The sequence below is a fragment of the Equus quagga genome, chromosome 8 (genome assembly GCF_021613505.1).
Source record: "Equus quagga isolate Etosha38 chromosome 8, UCLA_HA_Equagga_1.0, whole genome shotgun sequence".
Classification (NCBI taxonomy): domain Eukaryota; kingdom Metazoa; phylum Chordata; class Mammalia; order Perissodactyla; family Equidae; genus Equus; species Equus quagga.
The window spans coordinates 75,732-84,460 of record NC_060274.1 but is presented as its reverse complement, the minus strand read 5'-3'; the positions used below and the strand labels follow the sequence as shown (position 1 = coordinate 84,460).

At 40.7% G+C, this 8,729-nt stretch overlaps 1 pseudogene; it reads right to left on the bottom strand.

The window, feature by feature from the left end:
• Positions 1 to 3,945: 3,945 nt before the first annotated feature.
• On the bottom strand, positions 3,946 to 7,365 carry LOC124243533 (lon protease homolog 2, peroxisomal-like; annotated as a pseudogene).
• Positions 7,366 to 8,729: the final 1,364 nt, after the last annotated feature.

Below are 8,729 nucleotides of genomic sequence, written 5' to 3'. Positions count from 1 at the left end.
AGTTAAGAAATACTGACCTAGATGTGGAGAAAAATGAATGCCTGTGCCCTGTTGGTGAGATTGTAAATTGGTACAGCCACTGTGAAAAACAGTATGGAGGATTCTCAAAAAATTAAAAATAGAAATACATTATAATTCAGCAATTTCACTTTTGATAGTATATCCAGAAGAGTAAAAGCATGAAACCAAAATTACAATAATACTCCAAACTAACCCAAATAATACTCCAAGTTAACCTCCAATACGGTTCTTTTAACTTATCATCACCTAGAATATCAATGCAGATTACAAGACACCCTATTAAAACTGTATGCAGCTTGGTTTTCATATTTGGAGATTTGTTATAAATGTCATGCCAATAAAATATTCTTTTATCTTTTGATTTTAATACTCAACTTCAAGTTTGTGTTCTTCATCTAGGTTCATTAATGCTGCTCTGTTTGTGATTATCAATTTTATAGAACATCCCATTGCACGTGTTGGACTATTCCTCGTATTAAACTAAAGAGTGGAATCTAGTACACGGGGTATCAAATCTTAGCCAAATTATTCCCCAAAGTAGTTCTCTCCAATTTGCACAAACTCCAGCAGTGTTAGAATTTTAATTGCTGCCAACGTAATGTGTGGGGATACTCAAATCCCTCCCTGTTTGTTCGCATTTGCGTCGCCTTGACCTCCAGTGAGCTTGACATGCTTTTAAAATGTCTGCTAACATTTTGGTATTCCTCTTCTGTGAATTGCACGTTAGTATCCGGTTCTTTTTTCTTATTTATTCAGTTATTCATCTTTTCCTATTGAATTTTTTGGAGTTTTAAGAGGCTTGTTCTTTATACCAACCCTTTTTACATCACATATGTTGTCTATGTTTTCTTCTGTCTTTTGTATTTTCACTTTGACTGTGTTGTCTTAGTTGTTATTGCTTCTGATTGCAATAATTATGTTAATACGCACTTAAACATTGAGGGAAAAGCTCCTCATCTTCAGCTCTCTGCCAGCACCACGAAGCCCATCATACATATCACCCAGCCTACCTGGGACAGACACCGTTACCTGAGAAAAAGATGGTGGGGGCGTGGTGAGACAGGAAACGGAGGCCAATTGTGTGACTAAGCCCTGACTTCTGAACCAGTCTTCTCTGTAGGGGCTTTAATTCAACTTGGGACTTTGGGCTCATTCATGCCCCACTTCTCACTGGTCACACTCTGGCGTACTGTCTTATGAGATTCACTCTGGGATGGAAGTTCTTTCTTAAGGTTTAGAATGACAGGAAAATGCCACAAATGCAATTATCGTTGTGGCAAAAGGAAGGGAGATCGTGCATACACATGTGAATACCTGCTAATGTACTCCATTCACGTGTGCAGGTTCTGCCCAAACCTGAGCCCTTTTGTTGAACTGAGTGCTATGGACTGAATATCTGTATCCCCTCAAATGAATATGTTGAAATCCTAGCTGCCAATATAACGCTATTGGGAGCCATTAGGCACTTTTGTAGATGATTATGTCATAAGGAGGCAACTCTTAAATGGGATTAATGTTGTTGTAAATGAGACCCCAGAAAGCTCCCTTGCCCCTTCCACCATGTGAGGACACAGCACAACTATGGGCATCGACGAACCCTCACCAGACATCAAATCTGTAAGACTTGATCCTGTAGTTTTAGCATCCAAAACTGTGAGAAATAAATTTTTGTTTTTTAAGCCACCCATTCTGTGAATTCTTGTTATAGCAGCTGAATGGACTTATACCAAGGGAAGTGTCCTTTGACAGGTTGGAAAAGATCACAGCCCCCAGTGCAAGGTAGACGTGCAGACAAGGAAACTGTGGAATGCAGAAATTCTGCAACGTCAACAAGTTGTTGCTTTGGGGCCTACTGTAGAGACAGTTCAGAGCTGGGAATGTCTGGGTCATAAGGAGAAGGTCTCTCTGATAGATCACCAGGGGAAGCTGGTGATAATGGCCCCAAATATGCTGGGACACTAGACATGTTCTTTCCTATGCTAATGAAGGAGAACTCACCACAAACCTGGAAACTATTCAGTGTATACTCCAGCACAGCTCCAAATCCAAATCTTGTCCATGGTCTGGTTTCACTCTTCCCCAAAGCTTCTCTGAAGAACCAAATATCCCCTCATGTTCTGAGGGGAAGGTGAGTGTAGGGAGAGGAGGTAAGCATCTTATATAAGCTTCTCTCCCATAATCAACTTAAAAACTAGTTTCAGACACACACCCAAACAAAGACAGTGGAGAAAGCAGACCCTATTCCCACACACAGGCTCTCTGACCCCATGTAGTGGCTTAACATTGGTTGTCCTGGCTTCTTTCACATCGCAGGACAGAGACTGAATGATAGCAAGCAGGAGACACTGCTTCAAAGTCCATTCTTCAGACTGTAACTCTGTTTTCCTTATAACCTGACTACCCAATCAACTAAGGCATAATGGGAAGTGGGGGAGAAAGGTGATACATGGGAGGGGGGGATTTGCCTGTTCTTGGATCTTTGGAAGCCAGCTGTTGCAGTCTGGTTCAAGCTCACTATAAGGTGAGTTTTCAATCGGCAACCATATCCACCTGCACAATCTTCTGAACCACCTCTTGCCAGACCCCTTCCCTCCCATCCCCCAGGGACTTAGTGGAGGGCTCTCCCTTTTCCATACAAACGTGGCCCCTTTGGATCAAGAAGTAACTGACTGTGCCCCTCTTCCATGAAAGAATGAACTGTATACAGCAACTGCTCAGCCTTCACTTGAAGGGTGTGAAAACACCACAGAGGACAACTGAAGGAAACAGAGGGAGGTGTGAACTGTGTGTGATGCCTTATGACAGGCCTGCTTCCCATCGGCTGGTGAACTCTCCTATATGTGCTCCATTTAAAAATGATGTGATATTAAACATGGTAAACCATAGAGAATCAACGTTAAAACTAATGCCAACAGTTAAAATATCCAATGAGGTAGAAGGATGTCAAACTAACGTGCAAAAGTCAGTAGCATTCATGTAACAAACAGTAGCCACAGCATAGAATAGATGAGTAAACCTTATTTACAATAGAAATAAAGATTAAAAGAAAAAAGCTTACCAAAAATGACCTGGACTTCTGTGAAGAAAAGTACAAAACTACCTGTAAAATGCATAAGAAACACAGAGACAGGATGGTCCTCTCTGCTAAGTACAACCATAAAACCTGGACAACTATAAAAGAGGAAATTTAATGAGAACTCTGAAAGGTGGTAAGAAGAAGGCAAACTGACTTGGGACTTCAGGACTGGAGGAACAACTCAGTGACAAGGTTTCTTAGCCTGCCCCCTCCCCCCAACTCAAATCCAGTATTTTCAGATCCTCAGTTGAAGAACAGAGCACAGCCCAGGTAGACTTGTCCTCCACCAGATGTGATGAGTCTTAGGAACCGTTCCAAATTAGTACAGCAGCACTGGCAAGGGGGTCTTTGGGAATGTCACTGACAAAAGAAACTAAGATAAGATTTTCCTTCCCTGTCACACATGAGACTTTCCTCCCTCATCTGGAGGTTCAAAGCCTGCTGGGAAGCAGCAGCAAGAGGGACTTTGCCCACTGGAGGGAGAAAATGACTTCCTCCTAGGCTTTTAGGTTCTATAGCTAGTCTGAGGATTAAGTTTATCTGAGACAAATTAACAAAAGAAAATAAATTGGTGACATCAAAATTTAACTATGGCTTGAATTTCATAAAATACAAGACTCAAGAAGGTGGCCAGATAATTCAGATTTTTTTCAACTTTTAACAATTTTTTAAATTAATATTTCTCTAATAAACACTATCCACCACTTGAATGAGGTTCATAAACGCTATTGTGATTATCTTCACAAATTAGACACAGTTTACTTACCCCTACTGCTGTGCGTAAAATCAATTTTGTCAGTACTATTGGCACTAAATAACTTAAAATTCTGAATAGTTGAGATTTGGGCCTACAAAATGCTATTTAAGAGACCAGGTAGGTCTTGACAGTAAAGACAGCATCAAAAGCTGCATTAAGAACTTCATCCAGCCAGTTTGCTGTGGCAGAACTTCAATCCTATCATACATTGTCTGGGATTTCTTCAAGGTCTTTTTCATTCTTTTAAGAAATGATGATTCATTTCAATCCTGCTCTGTGTGCTGCCAGCACGTTTTCTTTAACTCATGGAAGATTAAGACCTCTCTGTAATTTCTCCCATCATGACTACATTTGAATGTAAGAACAGCCCACTGCAAGGTAAGACAAGACAATTCATTGTGATATCTCCAGCATGGGGTCCATCTTTTGTGACAGCTTCAGCTGGAAAGTGCAGATGGATGTCTGTGTTGCTGAGATCAAAACTTCCAGAAGCACAGGTCAGATGGTATTTCTTTGCATTGCTGCAGAGCCTGCAAATAGCGAGATGGGCAGACTCCCTCATGATATCCCCCAGCTGACCAGTCAGAGTTGAACAACGTTCACCATCCATTCAACGAGCCTCCACAAAAATGATTTCTCCACCTAAGGGAGTCCAAGCCAAACCTATTGCCACTCCCAGTTGACTCAAATGTCCATTTTATATATCTGGAGCCCACAGATATCTTTTGGAGCATAAAAATTAATCAAAATTGGCATTTCAGGTGGTAGGGCCAAGTAAGTCTTGTCACTGATAGATTCAGATTTTCCATCTTCTAAGATGTTTTCTCTGTAAACTTCTTTCTCATTTACATCAAAATGGTCCAACTTGGTTTCCTTATCTTGTCCTTTTCCCACCTTCACAGCAACAGCTCTCTATCCAGCCCCAAACTATCTATCCAGAGAAAGATGCCCTGCCTCTCTGGTACACCTGGATGTGAAGAGGAGTAACCTGAGAGATCTGAATCTGCTGAGGACTCAGCCCATGCTGTTCCAGTTGCTTTGGGATCAAGTGCTTGTTGGCAGACTGTCTTCTCTTGTGTATACCCTGGCACCTGAAAGTCCTCATTCTGTCCAAGGAAACTGGTGGAGTAGCAGTGGTATTGGCAATAGTTATTAAAAAATCTTGGGAGAGGTTAAAGGCCACATTTAGATAATGATTTGTAAAGTTATGGTTTTGTTCATGATCCAATACCTCAAGCAGAGCTGATGCAGGATCACCTGGACACATTTTTTCTAATATGTCAACCTCATCTAATAGAAACACCAGATTGTTAACCTCAACGGTGTTCAAGTCATTGATAATATGACCAGGCATACTGCCCACAGAGGTGTGCCTGTCCTCAAACGTCAGACTATTCAAATTCTCGTCCAAATACAATCTTGCAGAAGTCTCAATCCAGAGTCTTGGCCACAGACTTCCCACATTGTTTTACCAACTCTAGGAGGGTCAGCAAAGCAAAGAATGGGCCCTTCAGATTGGTTTTCAGCTGTTTGACAGCCTAATATTCCAACATTCTTTTCTTCAATTTCTTAAGGCAAAATTGTTATTATCCAGAAGAATTTGGGCTTCCTGTATGTCTGTATGGTCAGTTGTACTTTTGTTCCAGAAAGCTACACCACAAATTCTAAATAATTTCTAATCTGAGCATATTCTGGCATTGTTTGCAGCATTTTTTTAGCTTTTTATCTTTTTGACACAGACTTTATGGGCTTCTTCTGACATATTGGAAGCTCTTTTTTTTTCCTAGCATGACAATATCGTGATTATCTTCTTCCTCATCCTCATCTTTTAAAGTACCTAGGGGGTGTGAAATCTTCCCATGAAGGCATATTCATATAATGCATTTATCATAATCTTTTTTGAATTTTCTGGTTTATTATTATTATTATTATTTGAGGAAAATTAGCCCTCAGCTTACATCTGCCAGCAATTCTCCTATTTTGACTGAGGAAGATTGGCCCTGAGCTAACATCCATGCCCATCTTTCTCTACTTTATATGTGGGACACCTACCACAGCATGGCTTGATAAGCAGTGTGTAGGTCTGTGCCTGTGATCTGAGCTGGGGAACCCCGGGCCACTGAAGCAGAACATGCAAACTTAACCACCGTGTCACCTGGCCAGCCCCAAGTTTTCTGGGTTTTTTGAAGCAATTTCAATTTTTCAATTTGTTTGACAAGGAGTGGTATCATCATCTTGGACATTTACTCCAGACTCACAGCATCTAAAATTTGGAGATTTTTTTGTTGCTTGTTTGGATAAATGATGTTAGAACGTCTGGTAAATCTTCCTTAGGAGATCTATAAAAGACATCTCAATTTAGCAACAGCGGGGACATGTATATCCAACATTTCAATCAATAGTACTTCATTTTTGGAAAATTGTTCTGATAATTCTCCTAGCTCCTCTTTATATTTACAGGTGTTGGAAAATTCCTCACGTCGGTCCTACAATTCCACTTTAACAACAGGATATGACTTCTCTTTTAAATCTGTACCATCTGCAAATAGCACATGGTATATGGTCAACAAAGGTGAGTGGGAATTGGGCTAGGTACTGCCCACATCCTGAACCATCAGTGCAGCTGTCCTAATCCTGTGCAGTGGTGGCAGATCCTGAGTACTGCGGGCAGGGAGGTCATGTTGGGGATGAGACTTAGGATGGTGCTCTGCAACCCTTGAGCAGGCAGCTCCATACCAGCTGCAAGTTGCAGGTCCAGTCCACACTGAGTGCACATGGGGGAGCTTCGAAGCAGGAAGCCCTCTGGGTGAGCAGCAGCAGGAGCTGGCTGAAGAAAAAGTATGGGAAGATGAGGGGAGAAAATGTATAATAAATAGAGGTTGCCTTGTTATGCAGATAAGTCTCTCAGTTAAAAGAATTCTCTAAGGGCTGGCCTGGTGGCACAGTGGTTAAGTTAGCACATTCTGCTTCAGCAGCCTGGGGTTGGGTTCGGATCTCAGGTGAGGACCTACATACCACTTATCAAGCCATGCTGTGGCAGGCATCTCATGTATAAAGTAGAGGAAGATGGGCGTGGATGTTAGCTCAGGGCTAGTCTTCCTCAAAAATTTTTTTTTCTAAGAGTAGTTCTCGTTCTAGTACAGATACCTTTAGTAACGGAAATTTCCCTTATAAACATAAAATTTTCTTTCAAAAAAGGAAGTTTATACTTCATTTAAAGCAGTTAAGGGGGGAAATCAAAAGCTTTACCTACATCTGCTGGTTCTCAATTGCTTTTAGCTCAAAATAATTTATATGTCAAAGCAAGATATTTTGGTCATGTTCTGCATTCCTTCAAGAAGAAACAACTTGTTCTGGGAAGTCTCTGTCTCCTCCCCAACCCAGATACACTCAAGTTGTTCGGGGCCACCAGCAAACAGGATTCTGCCACAAGGAGCTTTGGGGAAGCCTCTTCACCCCCAAAGTTCTGAGACACACCAGTGGGATAGATCACTACAGGTTCTTCAGCCATTGAAAATAATATAAACAGCTACTTATCATAAATTTAACAACTTGAAAACAAGGAACAATTTATCAAAAATTTCAAACTAACAAAACTCAACCAAGTATCTTGATCAGGTGCTGCTAGCCAACCTTTTTTTTTTTTCTTAGCAATTTTTTTCTTTTATTAAGGTTATGATAGTTAACAACGTTGTGAAACTACAGTTGTACATCATTATTAGTCACGTTGTAGGTACACCACTTCACCCCTAGTGCCCTCCCCCCACCCCTACTTTCCCCTGGTAACCACCCATCAGTTCTCTTTGTCCATATGTTAACTACTACCTATGAGTGGAATCATACAGAGTTTGTCTTTCTCTGTCTGGCTTATTTCACTCAACATAATACCCTCAAGGTCCATCCATGTTGTTGTGAAAGGGACGACTTTGTCCTTTTTTGTGGCTGAGTAGTATTCCATTGTATATATATACCTTATCTTCTTTATCCAATCATCAGTTGCTGGGCACTTAGGTTGGTTCCATGACTTGGCTATTGTGAATAATGCTGTGATGAACATAGGGGTGCATGGGACTTTTGGAATTGCTGATTTCAGGTTCTTAGGATAGGTACCCAGTAGTGGGATGGCTGGGTCATAAGGTATTTCTATTCTTAACTTTTTGAAGAATCTCCATACTGTTTTCCATAGTGGCTGCACCAGTTTGCATTCCCACCAACAGTGTATGAGGGTTCCTTTTTCTCCACAGCCTCTCCAACGTTTGTCACTCTTGGTTTTGGATATTTTTGCCATTCTAACAGGTGTAAGGTGATATCTTAGTGTAGTTTTGATTTGCATTTCCCTGATGATTAGTGATGATGAGCATCTTTTCATGTGTCTATTGGCCATCTGTATATCTTCTTTGGAGAAATGTCTGTTCATGTTGCCTGCCCATTTTCTAAGTGGATTGTTTGATTTTTTATGTTGAGTTGTGTGAGTTCTTTGTATATTATGGAGATTAACCCTTTGTCGGATAAATAACTTGTGAATAATTTTTCCCAATTAGTGGGCTGTTTTTGTGTTTCAATCCTGTTTTCCCTTGCCTTGAAGAAGCTCTTTAGCCTGATGAAGTCCTATTTGTTTATTCTTTCTATTGTTTCCCTCATGTGAGAGATTATGGTGTCCAAAAAGATTCTTTTGAAGCTGATGTCAAAGAGTGTACTGCCGATATTCTCTTCTAGATGACTTATTGTTTCAGGCCTAATCTTTAGGTATTTGATCCATTTTGAGTTTATTTTAGTAAATGGTGAAAAAGAATGGTTGATTTTCATTCTTTTACATGTGGCTGTCCAGTTTTCCCAGCACCATTTGTTGAAGAGACTTTCTTCCCTCCATTGCAG